General features: G+C 38.8%; 1 pseudogene; it reads right to left on the reverse strand.

Moving 5' to 3' along the window:
• Positions 1-13,369: 13,369 nt before the first annotated feature.
• LOC123580999 lies at positions 13,370-13,605 on the reverse strand (annotated as a pseudogene).
• Positions 13,606-16,221: the final 2,616 nt, after the last annotated feature.

Below are 16,221 nucleotides of genomic sequence, written 5' to 3' on the forward strand. Positions count from 1 at the left end.
TTGGTTATTCTTTAGTAAAAAATCATTGATAAAAAATGGATTATTTAGGGCTTGTTGTTTATACAAAGGAAGGGAAATAGCTGTATTAGGTACTTTAAGGGTGTGAGACCTAATCATTCCCACTGTTTAATATATAAACTTGGAAAAATTATCTGTTCAAAGGAAAATTAGTCATTTTAGTAACTAGTTTTGAGGGGAACAAATGAAAACTGATAGGGGGTAGATTCAACCCAAGAAACATAAAAATCTTAAAGATAAAGGTTAGTAGCCTTTAAATGTTTTTGAGCACTTACCCAAGGTCACATTTCTGAGGGTTTAAACCAGAGTAAACAACATTTAAGAAGGAACATCAAGAGAAAAACAGGTACTTACAGTTTCCCAATGCAAACTCAAGAGGCTGCTGCATAATACAAGCATTAAAAAAGAACATCCCTCCACTGCTTCCTGGGGAGATAGAGTATGCTGATAGGAAATATTCTCATACACAGTTGCTATTGGCAGTATTCTTATTCTTACTATTACCATGGCTCATTCCCTTAGTAATCTTGCAAGATAAATATTATTACCATTTTTCAGAGGAGGAAGCAGAGGCTAAGAGAGATGATGGAAGTCATGTTGATCAGATCACATAATCCTAAATTGTGATTTCACCTCTACTCCCTTTGACTCCCAAGATTTTTTCGCCTTTTCCTTCCATGTCACTCTGGGCAATTGAACAGGTTGTTTAGACTCCCACATTCCCCAGAAGCACTTCTTTAATAGAAATGAACTCACTGGGGTGCCAATGTATTCTGGGGAGGGGGGTCACATTGCGATTTGAATTCCTCTATGACAGGCTTAGTTGCGACTGAAATGTGTTACATCTTAATCTTGAAAAACTGCCTAGAGTTCTTTAATGGTTTAATTGTCTGCTGCTTTTCCAGAAAATATTTAAGATAAAATCCTGACCACCTTCTTGAGTCCCTCAACTGTTCCCATTTGTGTCACTTTTAAATAAGATCAGGAAATTGCTTTAATCATTGATTAGTGCACAGGCAATATCCCCGGGGATAATACTGAGAAGTGCTTCTGATTACAGCCTGGAATGTTTTCCCAAAAGGAAGAGCTGCTGGAGGATTTTGTTGTTCAAAGACAGTAATAAGAACTCTGCTCCAAACCCCTTTAACTCCTTCACCTTTACTTCTAGGTCACCCTTTTCTTTCTTGTTTAATTTGACTGAAGGATATGGACTTATGGGGAACTGGTGATGAGGAATCTGTGGGCTGGGTATTAAAGGCTTCGTCCAAAAATTCTGTCTGGGGATCCAAGTTTTAAAGTCATGGTGGTAATGACATTCTCTACTAATAATGAAAACATTTAATCTGATGTGGCTTGGTAGAAGTAAACTTGCCTTTTCATTTAATCAGTATTAGACCGCCTCTTCAAATAGAATGCCTTAGTATGTTTTTTTTTTTTAATTTTTTTTTTCAACGTTTATTTATTTTTGGGACAGAGAGAGACAGAGCATGAACGGGGAGGGGCAGAGAGAGAGGGAGACACAGAATCGGAAACAGGCTCCAGGCTCTGAGCCATCAGCCCAGAGCCCGACGCGGGGCTCGAACTCATGGACCGCGAGATCGTGACCTGGCTGAAGTCGGACGCTTAACAGACTGCGCCACCCAGGCGCCCCATAGAATGCCTTAGTATGTTTAAATGACTGAAGGTCTCTGTGGTAGAGGATAAGAATGTTAAATATTGAAAACATTTTAATGAGAAAAGTAGTTATCCATGTGCAGTCACCCATGTATGAGCCCCAGAGACATTCTAAGATTGGCTGAAGGATCAGGGGTCTGAGAGTTGACAGGCATCTATAGCTAAAAATCCAGAGAATATTACAGGCATAAGAGCGGTGTTTCTAGAGCAGTGGTTCTCACAGGGTTTAGAGGTGATGAGTGAAAATTAACCAGAGGAATTTTCTCAACTACACACAACCACTACCCCTCCTACAGTAATTGCTGATGTTACGCCCCTCACCCTATGACAGAGTCTGGAGGCCTGTGAGGGACACATGTTGTACCTAGGTACCCACACCTCCCTTCCAATCCTGATAATGGTACATCTGATTGTGGATATTGACAAAGATTCTTTCTTGATCAGACTTGAGTCAGGCTCCTGAACCTTCTTCTGGGCCTATCTGTGCACTTCCTTATAAAATCCAGTTTTAGCAAGAACCCTGCTAAATCAATTTACCAAGAGTCCCCATCCTTCTCATTTTCCACCATTCTCTAGGGGATGTCTGAGCACTCTGGCCTGTCTTGAGTGAAGATCATGTCCAGTCATGTAACTGGAATTCCCTGACCTCTGATGTTTCCCATTGGTAACTTTCCATCCACTGACTCACTCCCCTACTTCTTACTTGCCCATTTAATATTAGGAATTGAGCCCTGTACTGTACTTTCTTTCCCCTATTGTGGTAGTCCTGAACAAAATCTATTTCTATGGCTTTAACTACTGTCCAACTGTGGTTTTTCTTTGACAGGGAAGTATAGTTAGGGAAGACTATTTAGGAATGCGTGGTTTAAATAAGGTTCTCAGGTGGTTCTGCTGAGTGTCCAACATTAGAACCACTGCAATGCTGAGCTAGTTGTTTATATATAGTCCCATTCATTCTGTACTTTTTTGAGTGCCTTCCATGTGCTGGGTATTTAGAACACAATGATAAACAAGATAGACAGAATCCTTGTTCTTAGGGGGTCTACAATCAAGTGATTTATAATCTTTTGTGAGAATAGATAATAAGAAACAAATAAAAATGATAAGCCATGATAAATTCTTTGAATTTTTTATCTCTGAATTTATGTTGACATGATTGAGGCCATGGGTTCTTAGAAAATGAAGAGCAGATAAGAAGAAGTCCAAGTGGCTTTCCCTGTAAATAGGTTTTTGGGTCCCCTCAGGTGGAATTCACAGATGTTTGTAGATTAGGAGTATCTCAGGGGAAATCAAGACTGAGCATAAGGAGGGTGGTGGTTCTGGTGTCAGCATTCAATATTCTTCATGGATGGATGGATGGATGGATGGATGGATGGATGGATGGATAAACATAATTCTCTCTTGCCTGGCTTATGTGTGTTTATAATTTGTTTCCCTTGCCTTTGTAGATGTAGCTACTCTAGTCTTGAGGGTCTATCAGCACAACTATTTTGGCTTAAGAATAGTTTATTAAATAGTTCTAACTGGTGTTCCCTGAATTACTGAGAAGAGGAATCAGCAACAAGAAGGAGGTTAAACCTTTAGAAAAAAGAAGAGGTAATGGATGAAGTGAGGTTCTTGTCAAGGATGAGAAGGTGGGATTCAGAGCCAGGAAAAAGATAGCTTTGGGAAGGAAGGAGAAGGCAAGAGAGCACATGATATGTAAAGATATAGGGGACTTTATACATGTTTTGGCAGAACGTTGGGGGTAGTTATTTCATGGCTTCTGTTTTCCAAGGGAAGTAGGATATAAATTCATCTGCTGAGAAGAATGTTAAGCAAATTATCTATTTACTAATTATATATACACAGTGTACAAATTGATGACAGGCAAACTCTACTAGAATGTGACAGATTCACCATAGGAAGTGATATGTTAAGGACTACAAAGAGAGGAAGATGAATTTAGGAGGCACAGTGGTGAATTATCAAGGCCTGTAGACAAAAATGATATTTGAGGGTTATTTGAAGAATGTGTAATATTTTAAAATGGGAAGATGGGGAAAATTTTGTTTAAGGTGTAGGAAATAGTGTGACTGAAAGTGCACAAGGAAAAGAATGCAGTTAGAAATAACCCGAGTGTTGAGTCCATGGGGTGTAAAATGGTGAACAAGGAGATAAGGGTTGGTACGATTGTGGGTGAAGAGGCCAAGGCTTTATTCCTGATGGCTCTAGGGTATAATCAGAGCTGTGCCCTAGGAAGCTCATTCTGATACTCCACTAGAGGAGGGACCAGAAAGGGGAGCATTGTACAGAAAGAGCAGGCAGGAATACACTGCAGCGGTCCAGAGAAGTGATGAAGGCCTGGATGGATAAGGGTGATGTGGATGGACAGGAGGAATGCAGGAGACATTGTCCCGGAAGAGTCTGAAGCAGTCGTTTTCCCAAAGTCTTCTTGTCCATGATGGTGTTTCCCCTCAACTGTGGTAAAATGGTCTGGAGGCAGAGAAACCAAAGCTAACTATATCCAATTTGATCTAATTCCCGGTTCAGCATACCTACATTTTAAGAGCCTACCTACGTGTGTCTACTGAAGTACAATTAATATATAATAAAATTCATTTTTTTCAAGCATATACTCTCTACATTCTCAGTGCTAAAATGATAGTGGAAATGGGTGGCAGTTGTTTTCCTAATGTTTCCATTAACAAAATGAAATTAGGCATTTCTGTTTTGAGATGTTAGAACTTTGGGGGAAACTTGACTGGTCTGGAAAATCTAAAGGTGTGGAAACTATTGAACTCAGGGCAATTTATGGAACTGGTGTCTGACCAGCTGGGAGGATGGTATATACCAGAGAAAGGGAACAGGCACAGAGGCTTGCAGGGGGGAGGCTGAGGTTTTGAATATATAAGGGACCTGGGGCTTCTCTAGGTTTTCCTAGATTCCAATCCAGAGGTGGCTTCACCAGAGGGAGGCAAGCACAGGACAGCACTGCAATGGAAGCGGGACGCCTGGTTTCCTGTCAAGGCTCAGTCACTCATTAGCTGTGTAACCTTGGGCAATTTGTGCAATCTTGCAGGGCCTCAGACATGCAGACATCGAAGAGGCCCTTTCCAGTTGAAATATTTCAACTGACTTCATTCTACATTATTTGATCATACCTAACATTCTGTGTTTGAGCAACTGGGAAATAAAGCATAATGCTCCAGCCCAAGTTGATTGTGGCTTTACGTGAACTGCAGGCTTTAACAAGAAAGAATAAACCTAAAATCGCCTCAATTTTTTAAAGTGTGGATTTCTTGGGGCTCCTGGGTGGCTCATGGATCATTTCATTAAGCGTCCAACTTCGGTTCAGGTCATGATCTCGTAGTTCGTGGGTTCGAGCCCCCTGTTTGGCTCTGTGCTGACAGCTCGGAGCCTGAGGCTGCTTCGGATTTTGTGTCTCTGTCTCTCTCTGGCCCTCCTCTGCTTGTGCTCTGTCTCTGTCTCTCAATAATAAATAAACATTAAAAAAATTAAGTTTTGATTTCTTAAACACTAAACAATCTTGTGGAGAACCCTAAGCATTTGGAATTTGAAGATAATTGTTTTAAAATTACATACATACATATTATACATACAAATTTTATTTATATATGAGAGTTATATTTAGATTACAAATTATATAATTATAACATAATTATATAACTATGTATAGTTACAATAACACATTATTGCAAATTATAATGTATACTATATTATTAGTAAATAATACTAATATTAAATGTATAAATTATATAGTTACATATTTTTAGTAACTATATATAACTATATATGTAAATATATAACTACATATATTACATATATAACGTATAGTATATATAATTAAATATAGTGTATGATATATGACTATATATCATATATAATTTTAAAATTATGTGTATGTATAATATATTTGAAACATATTTCAATAAATTTTTAAATATATAAATATAATATATAAATAAAAATAAATAAATATAATTACATTATAAATTATATGTATATAATTTATATACATTAGTTGCTTCCACACACAGTATAGTTTGCTTCCTTTTGTATTCTCATTTTTCAATTTTTTTTGGTGGTTAGGACCCAGCTGGGGCTTTCCAAAGAGGAACACATATGCAGGCTTCATAAGGACTGAAAACCTTATGTAAAGGTGTAAGTGGAGAACATTTTTTTTTTTTTTTAATTTTTTTTTTTAACGTTTATTTATTTTTGAGACAGAGAGAGACAGAGCATGAACGGGGGAGGGGCAGAGAGAGAGGGAGACACAGAATCGGAAACAGGCTCCAGGCTCTGAGCCATCAGCCCAGAGCCCGTCGCGGGGCTCGAACTCACGGACCGCGAGATCATGACCTGGCTGAAGTCGGACGCTTAACCGACTGCGCCACCCAGGCGCCCCGTGGAGAACATTTTTAACTTGGAAACGTTATACTAGAAAATACTTTTAAGTCTCTAAAATCTTAAAGCCACACTTCTGAGGGATTGAGCTCCTGTATCTCAGGTGAGGTTTTGGGTGTTTGAGCTTCCGCTTTCTACATTCTGTTTTCTTTCGTGATTTATAGTGTCAATATTAAGGTTCTGGAGCAGTTTGGGCTTTCTGAGTTTATTAGGAGTCTGCTGTTGATTCTTACTGTAGAGTTTACAAACCTAGTTTATACATTGTCTTCATTTTGGGATTGATCACAGAATTTCAGAATTGAAAGGAAACTTTGAGGTCATTTAATTAAATCTCATTTTATAAATGAGGAAACAGAGACCTTAATGGTAAAGTGACTTGTCTATTCCTGTGATGACCAAATGAAAATTCTGTGAGGCAAGCAGTCTATATTTGATAAATTGTGGGACATTTTATCAATAGAATCCCTCTTAGGACAAGCTATCCTCATTTGGAAGACTCTCTTGACAACTATTAGGGGTGGAAGCGAACCTTCCTTGATTAATTTTTATTTATCTTTCTATCTCCTGTTACTCTATTTTAAAATGTGATTTACTTTTTTAAAAGTTTATTTATTTTGAGAGACAGAGAGAGAGAGAGAGAGAGAGAGAGAGAGAGAGAGTAAGCACAAATGGGGGAGGAGCAGAGAGAGAGGGAGAGAGAATCCCAAGCAGGGTCCATGCTTAACCCAGAGAGCAACATGGGGCTTGATCTCACAATCCTGAGATTATGACCTGGACTAAAATCAAGAGTCAGATGCTTAACCAACTGAGCCACCCGGGAGCCCCCATATAAGACAATTCTAATGAATTTATTTCTAAAGAGGGAGTTTGTTATAAAGTGATCAGAGGGCAGGAAATATAGGTGAAGAAAGGAACTGGATACCCAGAGCCAGTAGGAATCATTTCTTCTCTTTTGTTCTCTTTCTCTCCCTCATTCTCTCTCTTACTTTCTTACCCATACATGTTTCTCTCTCTCTCCATATTACTTTGTGTAGGTTTATCTAGGGTCTAGTAGTGGAATTGCTGGGTAGGTTGTACAGTATGCTCATTTTCAATGTTAGTAGATAATGCCAGATTGCTCTCTAAATTAATTAGAGAACTAATGGCTGTGCCAATTTATGTTCCTACCGGTGGTGTGCAAGACTTCCCATTACTCCACAGGGTCACCTATGCTTGGAATGGTTAATTTAAAAATTTTGCCAATCTGGGGTGTCTGGCTGGCTCAGTCAGAAGAGTGTGTGAGTCTTGATCTTGGGGCTGTGAGTTTGAGCCCCACGTTGGGTGTAGAGATTACTTACAAAAAGAAATAAAACTTAAAAAAATTTTTCTTTTGCGAATCTGATATCATTTTTGCCAATGGTATTTCATTGTTATTTTAATTTGCATTCTTTTGACTACTCAAGAAGACCATATTTTAATATTTATTCGTATTTTCTCTTCTGTGATTTGTTTCTTCATGTACCTTACCTGTTTTTTAGTTGGGTTGTTTGCATTTTTCTTTTGTTAAATGTGTATTTATTTTTGAGAGAAAGAGTTTGAGAGAGAGAGATTGTGAGTAGGGGAGGGACAGAAAGAGAGGGAGAGAGAGAATTCCAAACAGGCTTAGCACTATCAGTGCAGAGCCCAGCTGGGGGCTTGATCTCATGAACCATGAGATCATGACCTGAGCTGAAATCAAGAATTGGACCCTTAACTGACTGAGCCACCCAGGTGCCCCTGTTTGTTTTTTTCTAATCAATTTGTAGAAGTTCTTTATATATTTTGAATACTACTCCCTTATTGACTATATAGTGTTGCAAATATCTCCTAATCTATGGCTTATCTTTTTACCATAGTATTTGCTGTGCAGAGTTATAAATTTTAATGTAGTTAAAAATTTTCCTTCCATGTTTGTGCTAAGTGTAAGACATAATACTGGTTCAAATCATAAAGACATAATACTGGTTCTCCTATAATTTTCTTTAAGATTTGTAATTTTGCACTTTAAGGTTATTAACCCATAATTTTTGTGTATGGTGATATGAGATTTCATATTTTTTTATATGGGAGAGTCATAGTCTCATCTCATCTTTATTGAAGATAAATACCTTTTCCCGCTGATGTATAATACCAATTCTGTGAATTTTCATGTTTTTTTTTTTTTTAATTTGTGGGTCTGTTTCTAAACTCTATCCTGTCCCATTGACTTATTAGTTTATTTGGACACCACAACCACACACTATTTACAGAGTATTTGGGCATTTACAGAGTATTTGGGCATACAGAGTTGCTGACATGTATGCTTTTTATTTCTATCATATTTTATAATTGGTTTATTGACATAAAAGAATGCTATGTACCATGTTTATATATTGATGCTATCCTGTAACGTTCCTGAGTTTTCCTCTTGGTTCTAAGTATTTCAATATGTTCTTTTGGACTTTCTATGTAGACAATCATGTTATCTGAAAATAAGGAGAGTTTTTTCTTCCTTTCTCATTCTTATAATTATACTTATTATTTTATTACATTGACTATGTCTGTTAGTATGTCAATGGTATAGGGGTGATGGTAGACATTCTTATTCTTGACTTCAATGACAATTTTTCTAAAGTTTCATAGGAAATTATTTTGTTAGGTTATTTTTATTTTTTATTATTTATTTTCTTATTAAAATTTTTTAATGTTTATTTTAGAGAGACAGAGACACAGAGCATGGGTGGGGGAGGGGCAGAGAGAGAGGGAGACACAGAATCCAAAGCAGGCTCTAGACTCTGAGCTGTCAGCACAGAGCCCAGCGTGGGGCTTGAACTCATGGACTGTGAGATCATGACCTGAGGCAAAGTTGGATGCTTAACCAACTGAGTCACCCAGGTGCCCCTTAGTTTTTCAAGAGGAGATAGCAATTTCGATTAAAAAAAATTTTTTTTAATGTTTATTTTTGAGAGAGAGAGAAACAGAGTGTGAGTAGGGGAGGGTAGAGAGAAAGAGAGAGACAGACTCCAAAACAGGCTCTAGGCTCTGAGCTGTCAGCACACAGCCCAATGTGGGGCTGGAACTCATGAACTGTAAGATCATGACCTAAGCTGAAGTTGGATGCCCAACTGACTGAGCCACCCAAGCATCCCTGTTTGGTCATTTTTAAAATACATGCTCTTAAATTTGAAAAAAAGAGGGGGATGCCTGGGTGGCTCAGTCAGTTAAATGTTCAATTCTTGATTTTGGCCAGGATCATAATCTCAGGGTCATGGGATCCAGCCCCCTGTTGGACCCCATGCTGAGCATGGAACCTGCTTCAGATTTTCTCTCTGTCTCCCTCAGGCCATCTCCCCTCCATGCTCTCTCTTTCTCTCTTGAAAAAAAAGTATATATGTATATATATGTATATACATATATATACATATATATACATATATATACATATATATATATATACATATATACACACATATATATACATATATATATATACATATAAATACATATATATACTCTTTCTTAAATTAAGGAAATTTATTTCTAATTCCTGGTTTGATAAGCTTTTGCTTTGCAAACATGAATGAGTACTGAATTTTGTAGAGCTTTTTCCTGCATTTACTGATACAATTCTATTTTTCTTAATTTTTTAAAATATTTATTTGTTTTTGAGAGACAGAGACAGAGGGCGAGCAGGGGAGGAGCAAGAGGGAGGTAGACACAGAATCTGAAGCAGGCTCCAGGCTCTGAGCTGTCAGCACAGAGCGTGACATGGGGCTGGAACCCACGAACTGGAGATCATGACCTGCGCCGAAGTGGGACACTCAACCGACTGAGACACGCAGGCGCCCCTATTTTTCTTAATATATTAATAATCTGACTTAATCTACAGTCTAGAGAAGTGGTCACCCTCCTGCAGAGCTCCATACTTGCTAATGGTGGAGCAGTCAGTCTTGGTGGAGTGCTGAGGTGGACGATCAGGGCTGGAGCCCACGCTTCCGCCATGTCCTACAGCCATAGTCCCTGAGCAGCCAGGTGTGCGGCTGATACTTCCCACAACCCAACGAGCTAATATCTGATCCTTCTATACCCTGGGCATGCAGTGCAAAACCACATGCCTGCTCCTGCTCTTGTTTCCACCATGAGTTTCTCCTTACGTGCTGCTTGTGCTGCTTGGTAGTTCACCTTGTCTGCTTGACATGGTATATTTACTGATAGATTCTTTTTTTAGGTTTATTTATTTACTTAGAGAGAGAGAGAGAGCATGAGTGGGAGAGGTGCAGAGAGAGAAAGAGGAAGAGAGTGAGAATATCAAGCAGTCTGCTTAAGGAGCCTGATGTGGGGCGATCTCACGAATCATGAGATCCTGATCTGAGCTGAAATCAAGAATCAGGCGCTTAGCCAACTGAGCCACCAAGGTGCCCCAACTGATAGATTTTCTAATGGTGTTTTTCCTTTTATGGGATAAACTCAACTTAGTTATGACGCATTTTATAACACATTTTGGCTTTGATTTGTTAATTTATAAACTAAAACTTTTATGTCTATGTTTCTAAGAAAGATCGGTTTGTAATTTTATTTTCTTGTCTTTATCATTGTCCAATTTTGGTAGTAGGCTAAGTTGCCTCAAAAAATACATTAAAGAGTTTGTTTTCTCTCTACTTTCCCAGTCCTTTGAAGCAGTTTGTAAAGAAGGATTATCTGTGGAGGTTTGGTCAAGTCTTTTGTCAGTGGGAAATTTTGGTGACTAACTCCATTTCTTTAATGATTTTTAAATGACCTCAGAGCTATGAATGGAGAAAGATGAGACATGAGAGATTCCAGTTGGGCTTAATTTAAATCTAGTTAGGTAGGAAGGATATAAAAAGATCTAGGAATAGCACAAGAAAGGACTAAGTTTTTGAATTTGTAATTTTGATTAATTAAGGCTAAATTTAAAAACCAAAGTAGCACTTGAATAAGCTTTTGTGTTACCTCTCCTAAGCCTCTCAGGCTTTCAGTCTAGAGCCAGGCTTTACAGTGGAGGTTTGAGTCTCCTGGTAAGTGGTAATCGCAGAGAGTCAGATGGTTGCGTGGCTTTCCTGCCAGCTGTTTTCTTTTTTTTTTTTATTACAAATTTTTTTACATTTATTTATTTTTGAGAGACAGAGTGGGACAAAGTGAGAATGGGGGAGAGGCAGAGAGAGAGGGAGATACAGGACTGGAAGCAGGCTCCAGGCTCTGAGCTGTCAGCACAGAGCCCAATGCGGGGCTCGAACCCACAGACCGTGAGATCATGACCTGAGTCAAAGACAGACGCTCAACCAACTGAGCCACCCAGGCGCCCTCCCCCTTTTTAAAATTTTTTTTTTTTTTTTTTTTTTTTTTTTTTTGCTGGCTGTTTTCCGAGAAGTGACTCCAGGATTCAGCCAGTTATGTGTTCAGTTTCTGTTTCCTAGGCCGTAGACCTGTCCTCCTTCCCTGGGTTTATGACTTGGTGTAAGCTCTAGACCCAGGCAGTCTTCTAAGGCAATTAAAACGAATGTAGACTTGTTTCATGATTGGAAGAACTCCACTCCAGCTTCTGTTTTGGAACAGGTTTAGTCCTTTTACCCTGTAGAAGCCAAACTCTTAGCTGCCACTGCCAGCGTCTGAACCCTGGGTCAAGCAAATTCCCAGCTTCAATCTGTTCCTGACCTTGAATTTATGGTCCACTGGAATCCTTATCTTCCTTTCTGAGGCTAGCTGTATCTTTTCAGGTTTTTCTTTTCTATATTTATATTTTTCTATATTTTTACTTTAGGGAGAATTTGTTAATATTTGTATAAAAGTTGTCAACCATATAGCAACCAATGCTTTTGTTGACTTAATTCTAAGTTTCATTGGTTTATTACTCATCATTGATTCTTCTATAACTGGTCTTAATTGTTGAGTTCTTTTTCCCACTTCATTGGACTCTTTCTTCAGGTGAATTTTTGGGGACTGGTACTTGGGTGTTATGGTTCTGAATCCTTGCATACTTGAATTTGTATTTATTTTGCTCTCACAGGGAACATACTTTTTAGACATAGATATAGAAAGTTCTTCTCATGCTGTTGCTCTTCTCTTTTCTGGCATTGGGCTAAGAAAGGGACACCTTTTACTATAATTGTCATTTTTTAAATAAATGTTTGTTTCCTCTTTAATATATGAGTAGATGTTATTTTATATATTTGAACTCCAGAAATGTTACCCAGGGTGCCTTGGTGTAGGTGGTCTTTCTCCATATTCTTTCTTTAATCTCATTGAGTCCTTTTGACTGAAAGAGTAAAGATTTTCTTAGGTGAAGTGTAGATAATTCTCTCATTTCTTTATTATTTCTCTGGTGTACATTTAGTTCTTTTTCTGGGATTCCTTTTGTATAAATATAGAATCTCTCATATATATGTGTTATGTGAACTATATCTCTTCTCCTTTTCATCTTGATCTTTTCCTTCTGAGTCCTGAGCCCATGAATCTAATTCATAGATTTGGTTCTATTCAGTAACTAACCTAATTACCACAAATGGAGCTTCCTTCATACTCCTTTGTCCTATGGTACTGGTATGAAAAACAAATGCTCCTGAGAGGTAGAGACCATTCTTTCACTCTGCTTCTGTTATGGTGGATTTTTCACCTTCTCTCTTTTGAGGACTGCAGAGAGGCCGACGTATCAGAGCCCCAAGGGGAGACACTAGGAATAGCTTTATCTACCTCACACTTGGTAAAGCCTGCCTCTGGCTGGAGATCTCAAAGGCTCAACATACACCCCAAAGGGTGGAAGAGCACCAAGGACTCTGAGATGCCATGTGGGAGTGGCATCTCTCATTCTTTAAGTCACACTATGATTATAAGAGCAGTCATTTTGTTTTTATACATGCAGTAATAGAATCTTTTTTTTTTTTAATTTTCACTTAGGGAGTTAGAGACAGAGATAGAGATACAGATAGAGCCGGCGAGCAAGAGTGCCTTTGTGCTGGGTTGCGGGGGAAGGGTTGAGGGAGAACACATTTGGAAAAGGAATTTAGGGAAAGAACATAAATATCAAATGAGCATTTATTCCATTATTTGCTGGGTGGTGGTATATATTGGAAACCTCTCTTTCTGATCTTCAATGAATTGTTCAGTAAATTCTTTGTTACTCAAAGTAACAATTGATGTGATTTTATTAAAAAATATTTATCAAGACTTTTTTCCATGCCATAAATTTATTTACAAACATATCAAGTATGTTGAATTCAAGAGTTTGATCCATTTTTCAGACATTGTATCTCTTAAAATGCTCCTTTTCACATCTGTTTAATGGATTAATTGAAACATCCTTATTTCTTAAGCAGTTGGTGTCTTACTATAAAAAAAAAGGTTCAGCAAATCCAGATCCAAAGTACACAGTCATCTTGTTAGTTGCTGCCACTTGTTTTCCACTGAAAATGGCAAATTCTTTCCTGGGCCCTCCTCACAGTGGCTCCTGCAGACTTTAGGGGTTGTCAACCTCCAGATGCTCAGTCCCAACATAGTGATGTTGGAAGTTTGTGAAAGGTGCAGAGACCCAAGATGAAAGGAATGGCCTCAATACTTCTTTTTTTATCTAATATCTAACATGGTAAGATAGTTGTATCCATTTATTCATCTCTTTCTTCATTATTCATCAAATATTTTTGAGTACCTACTCTATGCCTGGTGCTATACAGGCTCTAGGAATATAGCAGAGAAGAAAACAGTAAAAATTGCCACCCTCAAGGAGCTTATGATTTTACGTAACAAGAAGGCTCTGTTTAAGTGGGGCCCATATAAATAAACTTATGGAGGGAGAAAGATTCGTACAGTGGCTTTGAATCCCTCCTCCCTGGAATTTGTCTGTGTCATCTCTTCTTTTACCTGTTCCTATATGATACTCTTCACTCTCATATTTTCAGGTTGCCTAGAATTCCTTTTATCTGTGTATCTTAGCTTCTGACATTTGTTTCCAACCCCCTTTGGCTCCAATGACCTATTTTGCATATACTCTCCAACTACACTTTGGCATTGATCTCCTAATGAGTTCTCAATTTTACCCTCTAACCCCTAATCTCTGTGGTTGCTGTAAAAGACCCACTGCCTCCTCCTCCTCAACTTTTCAACAGGTCCCCAGGACCAGGCCTAATTTCTGTTTAGGCATTCTATAAGGAGGATCTGATAACATTCACCATATGCCAGAGGGACATGCTCCCAGTTTTAATCCACGAGTATTTCTGCATGAAAACCCGGTTTATTTGGATAAGAAGTCTGAATCTGTGCGTGCAGAAGCACACACACTCTGTGCTGGTTTTCTGTCCATCATCTGTTTCCCCAGAGCACTTCCATGCTGTCACCAAGGACAACTGCACACAGGGGCTGTCTGCTCTCGGGATGATTGAAGCCATTAATAATTTACCAAACTCTGGCTGCTGCCTTTCATTAATTATCACTATGCTAATGACGTCCCTCAGGAAAAGAGAAAAGTAATTCCTCCTCCAATGCAGGCTCAGTAGAGACAGACCATATTTCATAAATAAACCAGGGGTGGGCGTTTTGCCTTGAATCTTTTTGAATTCTTCTTTTGCAGAGATAGAGGAGGTATAAGTAGACATAATCAGATAGAATAAGGCAGGTAAAGATTCTGTTTGAATACCAGTGTCAATGTGCTGCCACTGTGGCTCTGATTTAGCCTGTCTGTTCTTTCATGTAGGAGATGGAACCACTTTTTCTGAGATGTGTTCTTAGTACAGGTAGAGACTTTCTTAAAATGTGGCACCAAGAACTGAATATAATCCTCTAAAATGAGATTGCCTCAGGCGCCTGGGTGGCTCAGTCAGTTAAGCATCTGACTTCAGATCAGGTCATGATCTTATGGCTCATGAGTTCAAGCCCTACCTTGGACTCTCTGCTGTCCACACAGAGCCTGCTTCAGATCCTCTGTCTCCCTCTGTCTCTGCCCCTCCCTCACTAGCACGTGCATGCACTCTGTCTCTCTCTCTCTCAAAAACAAATAAACATTAAACAAAAATAAAATGACATTGTCTCATATAGCCATGGATTACCTGTTCAGATCACGATTCTTGGTAACTAAGAAGGCAGTTTTCTTCCCCATTTGGTCTGACTTGTTGACCCAGGGAGGATTAAATGAGCTAAAATATATGAACAGTACCTGAACACAATAAATATTCAATAAAGGTTAACCATGCCAAAGAATAAAGGCAAGTCTGCATAATTTCCTAGGCACTGTATGTTTTTGACTGGTCTCTATAGAATTTGTTTCCAGACATTGTGGAACATAACAGAAAAACTTTATTATTGCATCAGAGCAACTGTCAGACCATTCCTGTCCCCTTAGAAAAAAAAGAGCAGTCAGGTGTCTGGAAGTAGTCTGCCAAATAGGGTGCCCCATTTTAAAACAAAGAGAGAGTTTAATGATAACTGCACCCAAAATTTCACTAGCTTTTTTGACCTAGTGTAGGTATAGGATCCTGAATCTGTTCTGGAAGCCTGGCTTTTCTTGGGTGGGGAGAAGGGAGCATGCGTCCATCCAAGTAGTTGAATGAGCACTGTCCTGGGTGCTGAAATTTTCTTTACAGTTTTCATTTCAATTTTATTACTGTTATTCACGAAAATCGAGTAAAGGAGGAGATGGGAAGAAATTCACCACTTCTGTTAATTGTTCAAGTCTTTGGGTTTTTTCTTTTTCCTTCCTGGACTTTCTCCATGAGGCTGTCTCTTGTGTATGTTCCAGCTGGAACTGTTTTCTGTGGAATGCTCCCTTTCTTCATGCAGAAGGTTGGAGCCTTCTGCCTCTTAAGAGGCTTCCTCTTCCTCTCTGCTCTAGGAAGGCTTTAGGGTAAGTAGCTTTAGATCAATACTGAGGAGCTTTGGGGGAAGACTCCCTGCTTTGGGGTGTAGTTTTCTGCAGGTTTATGTTTCCTTGTCTCTTCTCATCCCTGATGAGATCTTTAAGACTAAGAGAGTGTATGGGCCTAAAGGCAATGGAACAAGGAAGCCACTCACATGATTTTTGACTCTGGCTGCTTAGGTCAATCTAGACCAGCCAAAGCAAGACCCTCTGAAATATGGCCCAGTCTGCCCATCCAGGGTTTCTCAGAAAAGGTTGGGGACAAA

The sequence above is a fragment of the Leopardus geoffroyi genome, chromosome A1, assembly GCF_018350155.1.
Source record: "Leopardus geoffroyi isolate Oge1 chromosome A1, O.geoffroyi_Oge1_pat1.0, whole genome shotgun sequence".
Taxonomy (NCBI): domain Eukaryota; kingdom Metazoa; phylum Chordata; class Mammalia; order Carnivora; family Felidae; genus Leopardus; species Leopardus geoffroyi.